General features: G+C 41.7%; 1 protein-coding gene across 7 annotated transcripts in view; it reads left to right on the top strand.

Moving 5' to 3' along the window:
• The window catches only part of slc8a2a (solute carrier family 8 member 2a), a 115,336-nt gene that overhangs the window by 39,275 nt on the left and 58,552 nt on the right, over positions 1 to 17,509 (top strand). Inside the window, exons 2-4 of one of the 7 annotated variants that reach the window (XM_049591503.1) lie at positions 739 to 784; positions 892 to 1,017; positions 1,666 to 1,721. The exons of 5 other annotated variants lie outside the window; for them this stretch is intronic. The gene's annotated coding sequence lies outside the window, so the exon portion shown is untranslated. The remainder of the gene's footprint in view (positions 1 to 738; positions 785 to 891; positions 1,018 to 1,665; positions 1,722 to 17,509) is intronic. One more of the 7 variants, XM_049591505.1, reaches the window with a different exon arrangement.

The following is a 17,509-nucleotide window of genomic DNA, read 5'->3' as shown; positions in this document are numbered from 1 at the left end:
TTGAAGTCCAGGTGCATTTGCAGTTAACTTTAAAGAAAATAAAGGCTTAGGTGAAGACCCTATCTGTCTCACTAGCAGGATTCTTTTGAAGCTGCTATAATCAATATTTTAACAATGTATCAAATGATGAACCCACAGAAAACGATCACCTGACTCTGCAGAGTGTTTTAGCATATTTCAGCTAATTTTATGGCTGCTCTCATCAGCCTGCAAAAAGCTGTTTTTAGTGAGAAGGTCTCATAAACCCATTGTGCACTTCCTAACCAGCACCAAACAGCAGACAGATCAGTTAGCTACTAATTGTTGTCCGGCGTGGAGCATTTAGCATCTAAAGAGTCAGCTATATCCCTCAGGAGTTAGTAAAGACCAAAACCAATTTAAAGAGAGTGAGTATTGGAGATGACTAGAAATACAACTCCAAAATAATGATAATGTTGCTCTGTGTCTGCTAGTTGTGTACACGGGCAACATTTCAACATTATGAGACTGTTGTGTTCACAGCTGTTGCACTACCCCTAAGCAGCCTGATTATAAGCACAATAAATTAATGTAGATTTAGGACTTTTCATTTGTATAATATTATTAATATAGAGAGAAAAGAGGCACCTGTTAAGTTATAATGAAGATTATGGTAAACTCTCAATTTTTTAAAAATCACGTCACATCCTGTCGCACAAGTTGTCAGTCAGTTTTGGGAGTGAATGGTAAGTTCAACCTTCAAGTTAATTATCATTTCAGGGCGGCTCCGCTACAAGGCACGACGCTCCAGAAATTCATCCAGTAGGTGAGGGTACGCGCTGTTGGTCACTCCAGATCCGCAGCGCGGCACAGATGGAGTATGTGGAAATTGCGGGTAAGCAAACCATTGATTCGTTTTTCATCTCTCACAAGCCTGTTGAACCCGAAAGAAACCCCGAAACACAGAGTGAATCAGAGTCTGATTCTGAAGAAGCAGGCCAAGAGAGGCAGGAAATTCAAAAGTCGGGATGAATGGCTCCGCGAACTTACATGGATAAGGTACACTTACAGAATCTCCTGTGTTGTTTGCCCCCCCCCCCTCCCCACAGCTATATTGTTAATGTTGTTTTTTTAAAAGTGTGCAATAAAATGTGTCACTCTGAATTGAAAGCAAATAGCCATTTCTGCATTTATTATCAAATTATTTATCAGTAATACAATGAAAATGATAGGGAATGTGACTTGCAATGCAAGTCCTTTTACGGTGTGCACCCCTAAATTTTCTGCTTGCGCTCCTAAAATTTTCAGTTAGGGGCCACGGTGCTCCTAGTGAAAAAAGCTAGCATAGAGCCCTGGAGCACAAGTGGAGCCCTTTACTTGGGCTCTATAGGTAATACTCTCCACCAGTCACAAGCACGCATTCACTAAAATCTACATAAATTAGTACATGCTTACCTGATTACATGAAGACCTCACAGTATATGAAGCAGCACACACTGCTGTCTCCTATCCTACAATTTTTTCAACAGGTGGTGTTCGAATGACAGGGATTCTAGCCAGAGTGCGCCACTTGTGCTAGTAGAACCAGGGTTACAATATCGTAACCTTCATTGTAACTTAAGAGGTGCCTCTCTTTTCTCTCTATATTAATTTCATAGTATGCTAATTTAATTGTTAATGTTTTTGATAAACTTGTCAACTTCTCAGAGTAATTAAAGAGAAGAAGAAAAACGGACCAAGTATTCTTGACCCTTCCCTCCTTTGTGAGTATTTTTTAACATCTTTCTTTGTGTTTGCAATATATCTTTCCAAAATGAAATGACGTATAATTCACATACTAAATTTATTGTTATTCAAAGAATCCACACCAACAGCTTTAAAATCTTTTCCCTAACAAAATAGCCAGATTAATAGTGTACCTGTTTGTCTCTCTAACTTTATCCAATACCCGCACTTCTTTATAACCTAAGCTGCCACAGTTGGTGAAGTAGGGGGCCCTAGCCAAACAAGGCATTATGCAACTGAACCAGGTAGAGCCGTGGCCTAGCCTTGCAGGGGTCAAAAGACAAGCAATAGATACCCTGCGCACCACATTGCCTGAGTCATCAAGGTGCACAGGGACACAACTGACACACACCCATCCCTTTCCACCAGTCCTGTGTCATTCCAACAAGCAAGTTCAAAGTTCAAAGTAGCAAGTTCAAATATTGAACATCCTATCGCTCATTTAGACAAAAGTAGATCGGAAAATAGGGCTCAGGTTGAAAAAAACATTAGTTCCCCTTTAAGTTCTTGGGAACAAAGGAGAGATTTGGTTTGAGAGTACTCTTGCTGTGGTCACCATGAAGCAGAAAGCAACTGGGGTGCACTGACAGGGCGGTTAGTTCATAAACTCTCTTAGCTGAGGTCAGTGCAAACCGCAAAGCTGTCTTGATTGACAAGAGAGGAATGAAAGGATCCTTCACCAAGGCCTCGAGAAACAATGGCAGTACCCAATTTAGGGAGGAGGCTCGCATCCCCAGATTCCCTGCAAAAACCGCTTCACAAGAGGGTGGCCAAAGATCGGTCTGTCACCAGAAGACTCATGGTAGGAATAGATGGCTGTTGCATATACTTTAATGGTCGCATGAGACAGCCCTCTGTCCATCAAACACTGCAAAAAGGAGAGAATAGAACTAAATGCATACTACAGGGGATCTAGCCTCCTCTCCTCGTAGCAGTGTTGGAACCTCAACTACTTTGTCTTCAAACAGGCAGTGGTAGGTCCTGCTCTCACCGCCTGGATAGTCTGCACAATCTGTACAGACAGTCCAGCAGTCCTCGGCCTGTCCCTCTCGAGTCAAGCCTGGAGAAATTGGCCCAGAGTGGGCAACACGCCTATCGTATACTGCCTCCTGAGATGGAGCCCCTCCACAACCACCAGCTTTCTGCCATCATCAACAGGGCAGCAGACCGCATTCACCCTACCTGTTGATGTAGGCCACTGTTGTGTGGTTGTTGGCCCCTACCAGCATGCACCTTCTAGTAAAAGGGGCCTAAAGTGTTGAAGGACCAAAAACATTGCCTGTAGCTTGAGTGCGTAGATTTGGCCACACACCACTCTCCCCAGGCAGGTCCCTCCTTATCCAGTCAGGGACACATCAGTGAACACTGTGATACAGGAGGTCACTTGTCCCAGCAGTGTTCCCCTCAACAGTTGTTATGGGGACTTCCAGTATTGCAGGGTATCCTGCACTGAGGGGGGAACGCTACCCAAACGTTGCTTGTGATTCTTGGCATCCAAGCAAAGCCTGGCGAACCAGCAAGAACTTCTTGCATTTCACAGTAGCCACCTTGACATGAAAGTATGCAGCTTTTATGTTAATGGAGGCTTGTTTTTTTTTTTGTTAATGTTTTTTGGGAGAGGTTACCTGTCTCCTCATAGGAGGTTAGATCTACCTCTTTGATGCCCATGAACAGAGAAGGAACACAGCAAAACTAGAGAGAATAGCCCTCTTTGTCTTGTCCATCCATTCTTTTAACATGCATACACATCACCATGTGTAAAACTGCATTAGAGGACAAGTGACCAGCTACTAGGGAGGCAGATCAAAAGCTGTAAAAACCTGTCGCGGCCCTTTCCAGTAGACTCTCCACTCTCTGTTAACATAGGGCTGGTTACTGGGGTGCTGACATGGAAAGGACCTAGCCGGTGCTGAGGTTCTTAAAGGGGCAATAAGCGAAATTCATCATTTCTAGACTGAAGGAATTAAAAAATTGCTATGTGAAGAACTAGAGGTGTAATTTCATCTGGAGTATAGCATGACCTCACACACCCTCTCTCTGTGTTGATCTCCAGCCCATTGTTTACAAGCCGGTCCGGCTGCACGTTCATGTACGTTAATGTGATCCTGTGACCAGGATCTGACATTACCTCTAAAGAAACAACGGTTGTTGGCGAAGAAGTTGTCGGATAAAGAAAGGGACAGAACTCGGATTAACATTGGCCTTGCATTTCCAAGGTGGAGAGCACTGCAAGAGCTAAAGGGGCTACAATTTGACTCGGAGCTAGCTCTTCTTCTCCTGGACAGGTACAACATAAAGTCAAATGTCTGTTTTGATTAGTCTTACAGTAATGTTAGGCACATGTCGCTATGTCGATTCAATTAAATTTAATGTTACAATGGTAGCATGGGTTAATGTCCGGAGCTTTGGTCCCAGCAATGGGTCAGGCGTTTCGGTTGTGTTAGGTGTGTAGCCCGGCAGCCCAGCTAATTTGCAATTAGCATTGTAAAATGTAGCCTGGCGGGCAGTCTGGCGGCTGTGTTTAGCTATTCCCCTGCCTACTTCAATGATGATGGTACCTGTAATAAATGTAATATATTTGCTGAAATGGAGGCGAGGCTCAGTGACTAGAAGAGCTGGTAGAAGCGCTCCATAGCTGCAAGCTACTCCAGTAGCCGTAGTAGCTCTAGTGCTAACTGTGGGAGCTAAAGCTAACATTCCTCTCTTCTCCGGGAGCCGGGAGTTGGAACGTTAGCATAGCAGCCGACTAGTGCTAAGGCTAACGTCCCCACGCCAGAGCTCGCTGAGAAGCAGCCGAGAAGCAGGCTCCCGGAACGTTAGCATAGCAGCCGGCTAACGCTAACGTCCCCACGCTTCTCGGCTCCGACTCACTGAGCATGGCGGACAAGCTTGAGCCCGGCTCCCGTCTCAGTTGGAGCATTAGCGTGGCAGCCGAGTAAGTGCTAATGCTAACAGGAAAGCAGGGAAATAACTAAACACAGTAGAGACCGAGAGTGAGTGAAAGACATTGCTAACTGCTAAACTAAGTTTGCTATTTAGGTTTTATTTCCTCGCCCCTGTGGTGGGTGAATCTGCCTACAGTGACAGCAGGGGCTAACTGGTGCTTCCTCCTCAGGCTTCACTTCACTCAGCTACTAACACACCCAGTTAGCCTTCGCTAGCTTCCGAGCTAGCGGCTCTCTGTTTGGATCCAACCGGAGCACCAAGCCCTGGTTTGTTATTCAGGTTAATGTGGGAAGAAGCAGCGGGTATATCGGGCAGCTGAGTGAAGCGGAGCCTGCGGAAGAAACACCGGGACCGTCTGGATGTGATAGTCCGTGGAGGTGCTGCGGTGCTCAGCTGCACAGATGAGGCGAGTGTGTGTGGGGGGGGGGGGGGATGTTGGAGAGCAGAGGCAGAGGGAGGAGTGGCTCAAGACACACTTTGATTTGCTCTACAGGCAGTGCACAACAGCGTTAGGTAAACGAGTTAGGTAAATGAGAAATAGGCATGCCTGTATTCTTTCTATATGTAAATCAGAGCTGCTGTTTTGGATGATGTGTCTTCTGACAATATAGTCAATAATAATAAAGTTATTATTAATATTAGTGAGTCCACCATTGGCCTGGAGCAAATGATGTGGTGCACCTGCAACCTCAGGAATAGCCATCATATCTGCAGCTGGGGCTCTCAACTTCAGCGGCTGCTAATGGGTACACCTTAATGCACTGCCAGACTGGGAGAGTTGACAAAAACAACCTACTGGCTTGGGTTGGAGCAAGAGTTGTTCACATATCAATACCAGTATCGGAAATGCCTTTGATACTGCTCTAAATGTTGAATCAGGGATCGGCAGGTACGCAAGTCTACGTACCAATCCGATACAACAAAGGTTATTTATAAATTTCAAAATAGTTTCACACATCTGTTCTTTTTCGCCACTCTAAAACTGTAGCCAGTACAGCAAGTTGCACTGTGCAGCCACTGGCAACCACAGTTTTAGAGCACAAAGAGGAGTTGAGCTCAACATGGCCCACTGCAACGATCATCACCCTCAGGAAGTCCCGGCAGAGAGATGTCAGAGCTGGACTCCCGCGAGATAATGATGTACTGGACATCAATGACACATTGTCATCATCATCTATAAACAGTTGTTGTCTCAGTGGGAATGACTCATAGGCAGGATGGTGTGTTGGTGAATGGAGTAGGGGTTTTACATGTCAGTGATCTCAAGCTACGATTCACTCTGTCGCTGAAGACAAACAGGTTACGGGTATGCAAATTTCAATGGGCAAATGCGCTCTCATGATTGGAGGAGTGTATTATCCAATTAGTCCAGTAGAGGGCGTAGACTGTGTAAGGTAAAACTAAGGAGATGAACTATAATTGGTTTACAGTAACAGTCTAGTCACAAACATAAAGGTCCTTTATATTTCCGAGTAGTTTAGCCCTTTTCTATGTTTTATATATTTTTCTAACTTTGGGTTATAGCATCTGAAGTTACTTCACCCATCAATCAATCAATCAATCAATCAATTTTATTTATAAAGCCCAATATCACAAATCACAATTTGCCTCAGAGGGCTTTACAGCATACGACATCCCTCTGTCCTTTGGACCCTCACAGTGGATAAGGAAAAACTCCCCCCCAAAAAACCTCTTTAACGGGGGGAAAAAACGGTAGAAACCTCAGGAAGAGCAACTGAGGAGGGATCCCTCTTCCAGGACGGACAGCCGTGCAATAGATGTCGTACAGAACAGATTAACGTAATAAATTAACAGTAATCCGTATGACACAATGAGACAGAAAGACAGAGACAGAGACAGAGAGAGATGCAAGACAGACGGTAATGACAGTAGCCTACAACAACATTAATGAAAGTAATGATATAATAATATTATAATTCTGGTTATTGTGGTACAATATGTTGAAAGTATATATAAATGTCTGATAGTATACATATGTGACAATAATCATATTTGTATAATAACAGTAGAAGTATGACTAATGATGACATCAGCAGCAGCAGGAGGGCTCGGATCGCCACACTCTAGTGTGTGTATGTGTCCCCTATTGGGGCCTATCTGAATTTCTGTCTTTGAGAGATATTATTTTGTAATATAACTGAATTTCCTATCCATACATATAAATTTTAAATATATTAAAATTATAAGGCATCTTTGAGTAAACTGCGAGTATCATTTAAGTAGGCTATGTCGTGGCCGGCCAAGTGTCCTCTTTTTTGGAAATCAAAATATGGTCACCCTAGTACAAGGTAAGCCTGAGCTTACCTAACTATAAGCTTTATCAAAGAGGAAAGTGTCTAGTCTTAAATGTGGAGATGGTGTCTACCTCCCGGACCACAACAGGAAAGGAGCCTGATAGCTGAAGGCTCTGGCTCCTGATCTACTTTTGGAGACTTTAGGGACCACGAGTAACCCTGCATTCTCAGAGCGCAGTGTTCTGGTGGGATAATATGGCACTATGAGCTCTCTAAGATATGACAGAGCCTGACCATATAGAGCTTTATAAGTTAAAAGTAGGATTTTAAATTCAATTCTGAATGAATGACCCATCTTACACCTTGATTATTTAGGATACAGAAGGTTATATTCTTGTGATAGCAGCCAGCAGAAAAGTATTTGACAGGGCTGTGAATGGCAGTGGAGTCACTCAGGTGATATATATATTAACCTTTTTGTTTGTAGAGAGCTACAGTAATGCTATACTCTCTGAGTTCTAGCATGTGGCTGGGTGACTGGGTCTTTAAGATTAAGTGCAAACACAGGCTTTGATTGGCTGTCTGTGAAACTGATACATGGTATGTTATTGGTTTACCTGTGCATAGAGCTTACATCCTGGAAAGGTGATCTTTCTTAATGTTAATGTTCAAGCTGCTCGGTCAGTGCAGTTCCTTCCTGTCACTGATTGGTGATTGAGAGAGAGCATGTTTGTTGACACATCCACGTTTCAGGTCCCTGTTTATGAATTAACTGTGAAACCGGACCAAATTAATCAACTGGTTGTTTTTTGTTGTGCTCAACAGTTTAGGTATTTAACCAAGTGGATTAAATCACAAGATAACTAAACTGTATGTTCGGATTACATTGATTTTAGGTAATGGTTAAATTTATTGTACAAATAGGCTATTCACGGTACGCTGCCTGCTGGATGGTAATGGATGAACAATTGATGAACCAGTGAACCCATCAAAAGTCTGTCTGCCTGTCTGCCTGTCTGGCAGAGTCTGATAGTTAGCCTCAAAGTTGTATTGGTTCATAAGCTTAGATGGGATCATGCGTTCGGCCATGTGTGTGCGTTAGTGTGTATGTATAGCCCCATTTCCACCAAGCAGTATGGTATGGTTCAGTTCAGTTCGGGACGCATTTTTCCTGTTTCCACTGTGAAAAGTTGTGGATGGTACCAATGGAACCATTCCGTACTGTCCCCATTTTTGGTCACCCCTTTGTTGGGGTCCCTAGCACACAGACGTGGTTCTAAAAGGTGGAGCTCTGAACACTGCAGTCAATTGGTCAATAGCAGATGGTCACTCTTGCTCAGGGTCAAGTTGTGGCTGGTTTTGTAACCACTGTTCATATAGTGGCAAGTTTAGTAAACTATAACTATAAAAAAAAGATGTTTTGCTGCCTCTCACAGCAGCTGTAGACTAAGAGAAAAAAAACTCAATTCACTAGGCCGACTGCCAGCAACTTTTAAGGTGGAACGTTTACTTGTAATGTCACACAATATATGAGTTCACGTGAATCCAGGAGCACACCTTAAATTTCAGTTTGACAACTGTGACCATTACTTTAGGTTTTATTGTCTCTCTTGGATGACACAGACTTTTACTAATGAGTGGATTTTCAAAAGTTTAAAAATACATATTAATATCAACTGGATTATGTGAACTGTATATATTCTAATCCTCAATTGGAGGAAACAAAGCATTGCAGAACTTTGTTCCTGTGGTTTTTGGCTGGCTGCGCTTACCTGACAAGTACTTAATGCACAAACTCGCTATTTTTATATATCCCATCGAAAGAGACTCTCACTCTAGTCTGTTCCATTTTGTTCTGAAAATGTCGGCGTGCAGCCCCGTTCTGTGGACAATAAATATGTGCAGACGTTCCATCTATGAGGAAATACAGTGAGTGCTGGACGGAAACAGGGTCTGTCTGTCTGTCTGTCTGTCCAAAGCTAATCTTGTGTACTACTGGACCCATCAGCCTAACATTTGTGCACATTTTTGACTATGTTTAAGAACTTTTCTTGGTTTTGATGAGTCACAGTTTTAAAAAATAATTATAATTTACTGCTCTGTTTTATGACCCTTTTATTGTTAGTAAACAGTAGGACATATTTTTGTGGGCTGGGCTTAGCTGGAGGCAAAACAATTCTCCACAGACATTAGCTTCTGTTAGCTTTACACAGTGGAGGAAGATGATGAGAGTGGTACATTTAGAAATACTCATTCTGAGTGTTGCAGCGCACTCTGGCACAAACTGGACTGTTCATAAATTGGGAGTACTGTCAGAATTTATCATTCAGTTATCCAGAGCACCGCACTCTTTGAATGGCAGAGCACAGTCTGGGCACTCTGTCTGGGGAGATGGAGCAGCAGAGCACCAAGTGGAGTGAATGTGTGATGAACTTAACCATTTGTTAATTCATATAGAAATATAACGTTCCGTTTCTTCAACCAACAGGGCTCTCATTTTAGTGTAGAGTGTCAGACCGAATTTATGAATGCACCATGTCAGATCACTCACTCTCCAGGACCATGAGTGTTACTTGAAAAGGTAAACACTGACCAATGGGACCAGACTGGCCAACATGTATGCTCTCACTCAGTGGATGGACGATTTAATAGGATTGCTGAAGGTGGGGCAGCCGGTGCTGGGATAAGGAGGGACACGCCTGGGGAGAGTTGTGTGTGGCCACATCTGTGCTCTCAAGCTATAGGAAGTCTTACGTCAGCTAATGAACTAAAAAGTTAGCATTATGGAGAAATCCAATATCCCTTTAAATACGACCCCAATTTCTGATTAGGTGGACATGATAACCCTTAATAAACATAATGTTATCCATCCTTACAACAGTAAATGCTTTTTCCCTAACCTGATAGGAAGTGTGCTGCGCATGAGAGCGTTTTTGATGATCACCTCCATCCAGTTTTGACGGGCAGTGGCGGCTGCTATGCAATGAAATTGAATTTTTGAGCCATGACTCCTTCTATTCTGGTACTCAGTAAAAAAAACAAGAAGAAGTTTTAGGACTCCTTTGTTGTCCACAGCCCTAAAAGGGTCTATACTGCCACTGACTGCTGACCCATCACTCCTCTTAACTGGCCAGTAGGGGCCGCAAGTGACCAACAAAATTAGATACAGTCGCAAAAGGCATTTCCGGCAAATTGTTAGGCTAAAAGCAAACCTTACCTGTTCGGTTACAAGCCCATTTTGCCCTTTGTTGTAGCTCAACATCCATAGATTAAAAGTAATTGCAAAATAATTCCATACTCGATATGATGTGACCCACTAAAGTTAAGAACAATACGAGATGAATAAATCATTGTTTTTATTATCTTCACTGCCATCTTGACTGTAATGGAGTTGGGAGGGACATTTGAATTCAATTACACTCTTCTTTATTTGGAAGGGGCAAGGGAGGTAAAGAGGTGTGTTACTGGACATATTGTCGAAGGTTTATCTCCATGTAGTCCATTTACTTTTGCTACAACTTGATAATGTAACCTGCATATGGTCTCATCTTCATCCCACTACTATCATGCCTACATGCTGGACACACAGCCTGCCCTGCACTCCCTGTTCCTCACCCACATGCCCCAGACACACACAGCAATGATCTGTTTTTTTTATTTTTGTTTGTAGTTGGTTTTAAAATGGGATTTTCATTGATAGAGAAAACACTGGAGACCTTAAAAACTTACTGTAAGTCACTGGAGCAGCATTTTATGTCAAGTTTTTAAAAAGGAGTGTGTTTATTTCCTACTATTAATGCTTGAATTAATCATCTCTCCCCTGCCCTCACACCTTAGTGCTCTGCTTGTCAAAAGGAGCATACCTTACCTGACAGTACCCCGCTGTAAGGGTATAGGGAATATTAAACTGTTGAAGGTGCTAACTCACTTTTTTGCTGGCACTGCTATCAGTGTAAGATAACCCCAGGCAATCACTTATCTGTGGTGGTGACAGATAGTGGACGTGTCAGACGCAGTAAGGGGAGATGAGCTGTCACCCAGCTCACTGTCCCTGTGTGCTAAGAGAACAAGGAGACCATAGACCTATCAACACCCGCTAGCCCCCTTCTCCCAGGTATAAAAAAGGGCTTTTATGAAAAGAGTTTTCTTTTTTGTTTTTTGTTTTTTTTTTTATAATTTTTTTTGGTTTGGGTTTTTTTGTTTTTGTTGTTGTTATTGTTTTTTTTTTTGTTTGTTTTGCTTTATGTTGTTCATTACTCTCAATTTCTAAAATGAACATGTATGACTTTTAAGCATTTAAGCCCTAACCCTAACAGACATTTAGGTATCCAGTGAACAGTGTTTCTGGAGAAAAATAAAAAAGGTGACTTGAATCAGTGTCACTGCAGAGGGAAGCTTTGATCCTTTAGATGAGGGCAGTGAGTGGCAGTCACCTGCTATTTATCTCCCCATTTACTCAGTCTGTTAAGTGGAGAGACTAAGAAGCATTCCCTTTATGTAGGGCTGATAAATCCACCAGGCTCCTCTTCTGATTGATGTTTACAGGGCTAGTTATAGGTGACGTGAAAGGAAGAAATATCCTGCTATATTTAGGTAAATGCATCAATCAATAATGCATCCAGCTCTTCCAGCGACTTGATTATCCAGCACTTATATATTGCCCTCTGTGGCTCAGATGCATTCCACGGATTCATCAGTGAGGAAAATGCACCACTTACAAATCTGTCTTTGGACCTAAAACATGTTGCACACACATAACACTCTCAAGGCAGTAGCTCAGTCCATAGGGACTTGGGTTGGGAACCGGAGGGTCGCCTGTTAGAGTCCCCGTCCGGACCAAAATATGGCGCGTGGACTGGTGGCTGGAGAGGTGCCAGTTCACCTCCTGGGCACTGCCGAGGTGCCCTTGAGCAAGGCACCAAACCCCCCAACCGCTCGGGATGCCTCACCAAGGGCAGCCCCCTCACTCTGACATCTCTCCACTTTGTGCATGTATAGGTCCTGTTTGTGCATGTGTGTGTCTTTCAGACCTGTGTGTAATTGACAAGCAAGAGTGAAAACATTGAATTTCCCCTCAGGGGGATTAATAAAGTAAATAAACTTAAACTTAAGACTTACAACTAATATAGGATGTTAGGTAAGTGTATTTCCTGTAGCCCAGGTTGTATAACCATAAAAACTGTGAATCATTTCCTTAACACTTATGCTCTGTGTTGTGAGCGTGTGTATTTACGTGTATTGAGCACATATTGCTGGTTTTATATAAAAGTTTTTGCTGTTAATGTAAAAACAAGGCAGGTGATTTCATCACAGTCCAGCAATGTAATAACATTTTACTGGGCCACTCTGTGTAAGCATTGATTTGACAAAAACATGTTTAACACTACTACTAGTCTCCCTGCCTTGTGCCACTTCACTCTGTAACCTGGGTGCTATTGTTGCCTTAATATGAACATTGAGGAAGTTATTTTTGGTGAGCACCCCCCTCCCCTTCAGTACCCGCTGGTGTAAGGTGGCCCTCTGTCTGAGGTCGTGGTAACCATAGCAGGACTTGGAAAGTGAAATGTGATGCGGCGGGCCCTCTGGGCTGTGTTTCTGAATCACAACTCCATAATGAGCTGGCAGAGCTCAGGCTGCATCAAAGATGCAGCACCCCAGTATCTGTTTCAAGTCACACTGCACAATAGTGCAGTGTCACCTGTGCAGAGGGAGTGGAGGGGGTGGGCCCAGGAGCAGCACATAGACTGAAAGCTTTCTACCACCCTATAGCCATAACCAGCCATACATCTTTAGACAAGCATTTGCAGTGAGTAATAGTTTCGAACAGTTAAGACGCGTATTTGAAAGCCATCCCATACTTAGTAACATCACAACTCAGGGATCAGTTTTGACCTGTAATAGCCACTAAATAAGTCATCAATTTCAATTCGATTTTATTTATAAAGCCCAATATCACAAATCACAATTTGCCTCACAGGGCTTTACAGCATACGACATCCCTCTGTCCTTAAGACCCTCACAGCGGATAAGGAAAAACTCCCCAAAAAAACCCCTTTAACGGGGGAAAAAAACGGTAGAAACCTCAGGAAGAGCAACTGAGGAGGGATCCCTCTTCCAGGACGGACAGACGTGCAATAGATGTCGTACAGAACAGATCAGCATAACAAATTAACAGTAATCCACATGACACAATGAGACAGAGAAAGAGAGAGAGAGAGAGAGAGAGAGAGAGAGGGAGAGATGCAGGTAATGACAGTAGCTTACAACAACATTACTGAAAGTAATAATATTATAGTTATAGTTCTGGCTACTGCGGTACAATATGTTGAAAGTATGTATTAATATCTGGCAGTATACAAGTGTGACAATAGTCATATGTGTATAATAACAGTAGAAGTATGACTAATGACTAATGATGGCAGCAGCAGCAGGAGGCATCTGGCAGGACCACGGCAGCAGCACAACCACACACGTCACGCTGTCCAGGCACCGCTGCGATATGACAGCACACGCAAGGTTTATCATGCAACTTACCAGTGAAGGGTGTCAAGCAGGGTTAGCCAAATTGGTAATGACAAAGATGAAAAAGAAATAAGGAAATTAATAGCAATAATTAATGATTGGTTGATGATTGCTTCACATGAGGGGCGGGGTTAGCGTGGAAGTGTCTGGTTAATAATTCCACTAACACAAACGAAATGAGCAGATGAAAGTGCTGCGTGTAAAACAACTGTGTAGTGCGCGCGCGCAAGCATGAATCACTTGTTTTCATTTGGATGATGTGCTGCTGGATCAAAGATCATAGAGCGCTATGCGTAGGGCAGGGTTGTTAGGTCCACTTATTAGCCGCGACTTTGGGCTTGTTTTTTTGTAAAGTCACTTACAAATATTGGTAGTCGCGGGTTGCGTTTTTTTGGGCTTGTTTCTTAAGTGGAGTTGCTTATTTGGGCTTGCTCTCTAAATGTTGCCTTTCTCTACATACATATATATATCCGTCTAATAAGTTATTTAAACGCATGATAGTATGTCGGACTGCAGGATGTTTCCACAGCTCCGCTCCCTCCGCCCCTGTCCTTCTCTGCATACACACAGGTGACAGTCAGTCAATGAGACTTTTCACATTTAAATTGCGCGAGTAATGGAGGTTCTTTAACTATTTCGCTAACAAGTGGGCGAAATATGGAAAGAATACAATAAAGATTTGTAGAAAGAGAGAGGATTAAAAGATTTGACTTCAAGAGGCGGACAATTCAAAGGCAGTGTGCTGATTCAGATTCTGTGTGAAATATGTACTCATCATTCAAATCTTGTTCAGCATACCAGCACTGTTACAGTGAAAGTAAAATGGCTCGTTATTTGCAACTTCTTTACTTTCATTTTCATTGATTCATTTATTCTTTCTACGTTTTTGGTCGGCTAGTCGGTTTGGTAGAGTTCAAGGTCAGTAAATATAATGTATTTGTAAAGTAATTTTGAAATGGTTGCTTATGAAACGCTGGTAAGTCCATGCATATACTGCATCTTATATGTGTATATATATATATACAGACAGATTAACTAATACAGTGGCCTCTGGCTATTTTTAAGGTTGTCATTTTCATGCCAAACAACGCAAACATTCCATAAAAATTCCGCATCTTATATCAATTCCAGAGTGAGCAAGTACCTTGTAGCTGGTATAAAAAAAAAAATTGTGGAAAGAGGTAGGATGAACTGCACTCTGTTCTGGTAGTTTTGCTGAAACATTCAACTTTGTTCATTTGCAAGAATGAGGAAAATTGAGTGTTAGTGTATTTTAATATTCAGAATTTATTTATTTTTTTTATCACACAGTCCAGATGTAAAAACTATTATCCAACACTTAAGGGCACTTGCAACAGGATATTCAGATGGCTCTTAGTTTGAAACTGACATGTTATTTGTAGCAGGGCAATCTACCTGCTTTGTTCAATGTAAAGAACATGTAGAAATGTATAAAGATTTGGACCTCTAGCAAGATGGTCATGATGGCTCAATGGATTTGGTCTGTTTTGGAATACACAATATTCTTCCAAATTAGTGTTTGTGTATTTTAATATTCAGAATTTCACTTTGACAAGCTCTCTCTTTTTTGACCATACACCTGTTTGCATCCCTGAGAGTAAGCAATAAGCAGAGTAAGAGTAGCATTCAAGTACATGGATGCTTCCACTTGGCTGCAGGCAATAAAAAACACTGCCTGAGGTGTAAATGACCCCAGGGTTCAGTGATTGGTGCCAGAGAATGATGACCACAGAAACTGCATGGCTTAACAGGCTGGCTTTAGTTTCTCAGAGGTCATTTTGATACGCTCTTAAGATTACTCTGTTAGGTCAGTTTACTTTTAATTGCTAATAACAAGCCTTTGTGTTGGTGGCTATGGTAGAAAACAAAACAACCTGTATCCTTACCAACTGTGTATAACAGTCCTAAAAGGAATCCCTGAAACAGTATGCATGGGTGAGTCAGTTTGTGGCTAATCATTGCCTGCTGGGTGTTGCATAATATTACCACGTCGGTACAAAAACTAATGTGCAGTAGGTTTAGCTTTCAGTCTCATAACAGAAACTTCCCAAGGCTGAAATCCTACCTACTCTGTATAGGATGAGAGATGACAGGATTTTTAATGTTACAGAAAAAAAAAATCCTATCTGCATTTAGGCAAAAATCTTTTCTTAGGATGGGAATTTAGCTTTTACAGAACTGAATCTTCAATTAGGATGGCATAGACCCTGTCCTAAATTTAAAATGACTGCTAAAATGGCACAAGCACTGTTTTTAGGTTGGTATGGCAGTGACAGTGAAGATGGGGAACAACATGAACATCAAAATATAATGACTGAAAGGCTACTCCAACTGTATGGCAATTTATAATTTATAAACTTGAATAAATAATAATTCAAATAACTGAGGAGAAAAGGTGTGGTTTCCTCTCCCCTTATGACACAATTAGTGTATCCCACTCCTCATAGCTAAAGTTTAACACTCATCTTTTCTTATGCCTCCATTCCGGCAACAGCCATGACTGGCAGCATAATGTTTTCGGGTTGTTCATATGTACGTACATACGTCTCATTCTCATAAATGGGATATCTCAAGAAAGATTTGAGGGACTATAGGTTCATGTTGAATGAACCTGGCCTCTTGGAAATGATAACTGGGACTTCAAGGGTATTAGAACTTAAGACGAGGGAAATCCACCGACCGAAAATTGCGAACTTTTGATCAGCTTTAAGTTGCATGTGGAATTGCAAACAAAGATTTTCTAAAAGATATGCAAATAAGATCACAATTGAACATATATTTAGGGGAAGCTGTAAAAACATCAGAAGAAAATTGAAATGCAGTTCAAAGAAATTAGGAAACTGACGTAGGTATGTCATGGAAGACTGAAAATTGGGATCATGTCTGGAAAACACTTCACAAAGCATCTAACTGAAGATCAAAATGACTCATTTTAATTTTGTACTCAGAACATATTTCACCCCTATTCAATTGCATTGGATTGGTGTTTCTGACTCTGATCTTTGTTGGCACTGAAAACAAGATATAAGTGCTTTTTCTAATATAGTATAGACTTGCACTACGATAAAAACCTTCTGGGAAAATATTATGCAATCCCTGGGAAATACTATACTGGCTATACTGTTCATCATGATCCAGCAATGTGTCTTTTGAATTAACGCTGTAAAAGGAAACTGGTCAAAACACAACAAACACATTTTAACAACCAGATGCATGACAGCTAAAAGACTGACTGCAACAAATTGAAGGACACAGATCAATTGAAGGAGAAACTGTGGCTTCAAACATTCCCAGAGACAATTTCCATGGAGAGAGCAGCATCTATCCTTCCTGAGGTTTATAATGAGGAGCAGCAACTGTGGAAGGTCATACCGGATACTGTTTGTAAAATACCTACCTTCCCCGGAATGTTGAGACAGACCCCAGAAGCAACGTGAATGATCCAATATTTCCTTCTATTTTGTTTAGTTTATCACAACTCACTAAGCCATACACAATCCCTTTGTAATTACTACCTTTTTTTTTCTTATACTTTTTTTCATTGTCCTTTGTTATTGCCCTGTATTATGGGTTGGTTGAGTTGGTATGAGTTAAATATGCTGTTCCCTTTTTGTTTGTTGAGAAAATCAACCAAGGTTCAAATAAAAAAAAATGACTTGAAGGAATTTCTTCAAAGTTGGTGCAAATGTCCCTTGGACTAAAGGATGAACTGATTAGACTGTAGATGTCACAGGTCAAGGTCACCATGACCTTGCATTCATCTCATATTTGTGAACATGATATCTCAAGAACCATGTGATTTAATTACTTCAAATTTGGCACAAAGGTCTCAAGGACTCAAGGATGAACTGATTCAAATTTGATGGTCAATGGTCAAGGTCACTGTGACCTCACAAAATAGGTTTTTGGCTGTAACTCAAAAATTCATACACTAATTATGGCAAAATGTCACATAAATGTCAAATAGGATGTAATAATGAAGTGATGATATTATATATCCAAGAGGTCAGAAGTCAGTTTCA

The sequence above is a fragment of the Epinephelus fuscoguttatus genome, linkage group LG12, assembly GCF_011397635.1.
Source record: "Epinephelus fuscoguttatus linkage group LG12, E.fuscoguttatus.final_Chr_v1".
Lineage (NCBI taxonomy): Eukaryota > Metazoa > Chordata > Actinopteri > Perciformes > Serranidae > Epinephelus > Epinephelus fuscoguttatus.
This window is presented reverse-complemented; position numbering and strand designations above follow the sequence as displayed.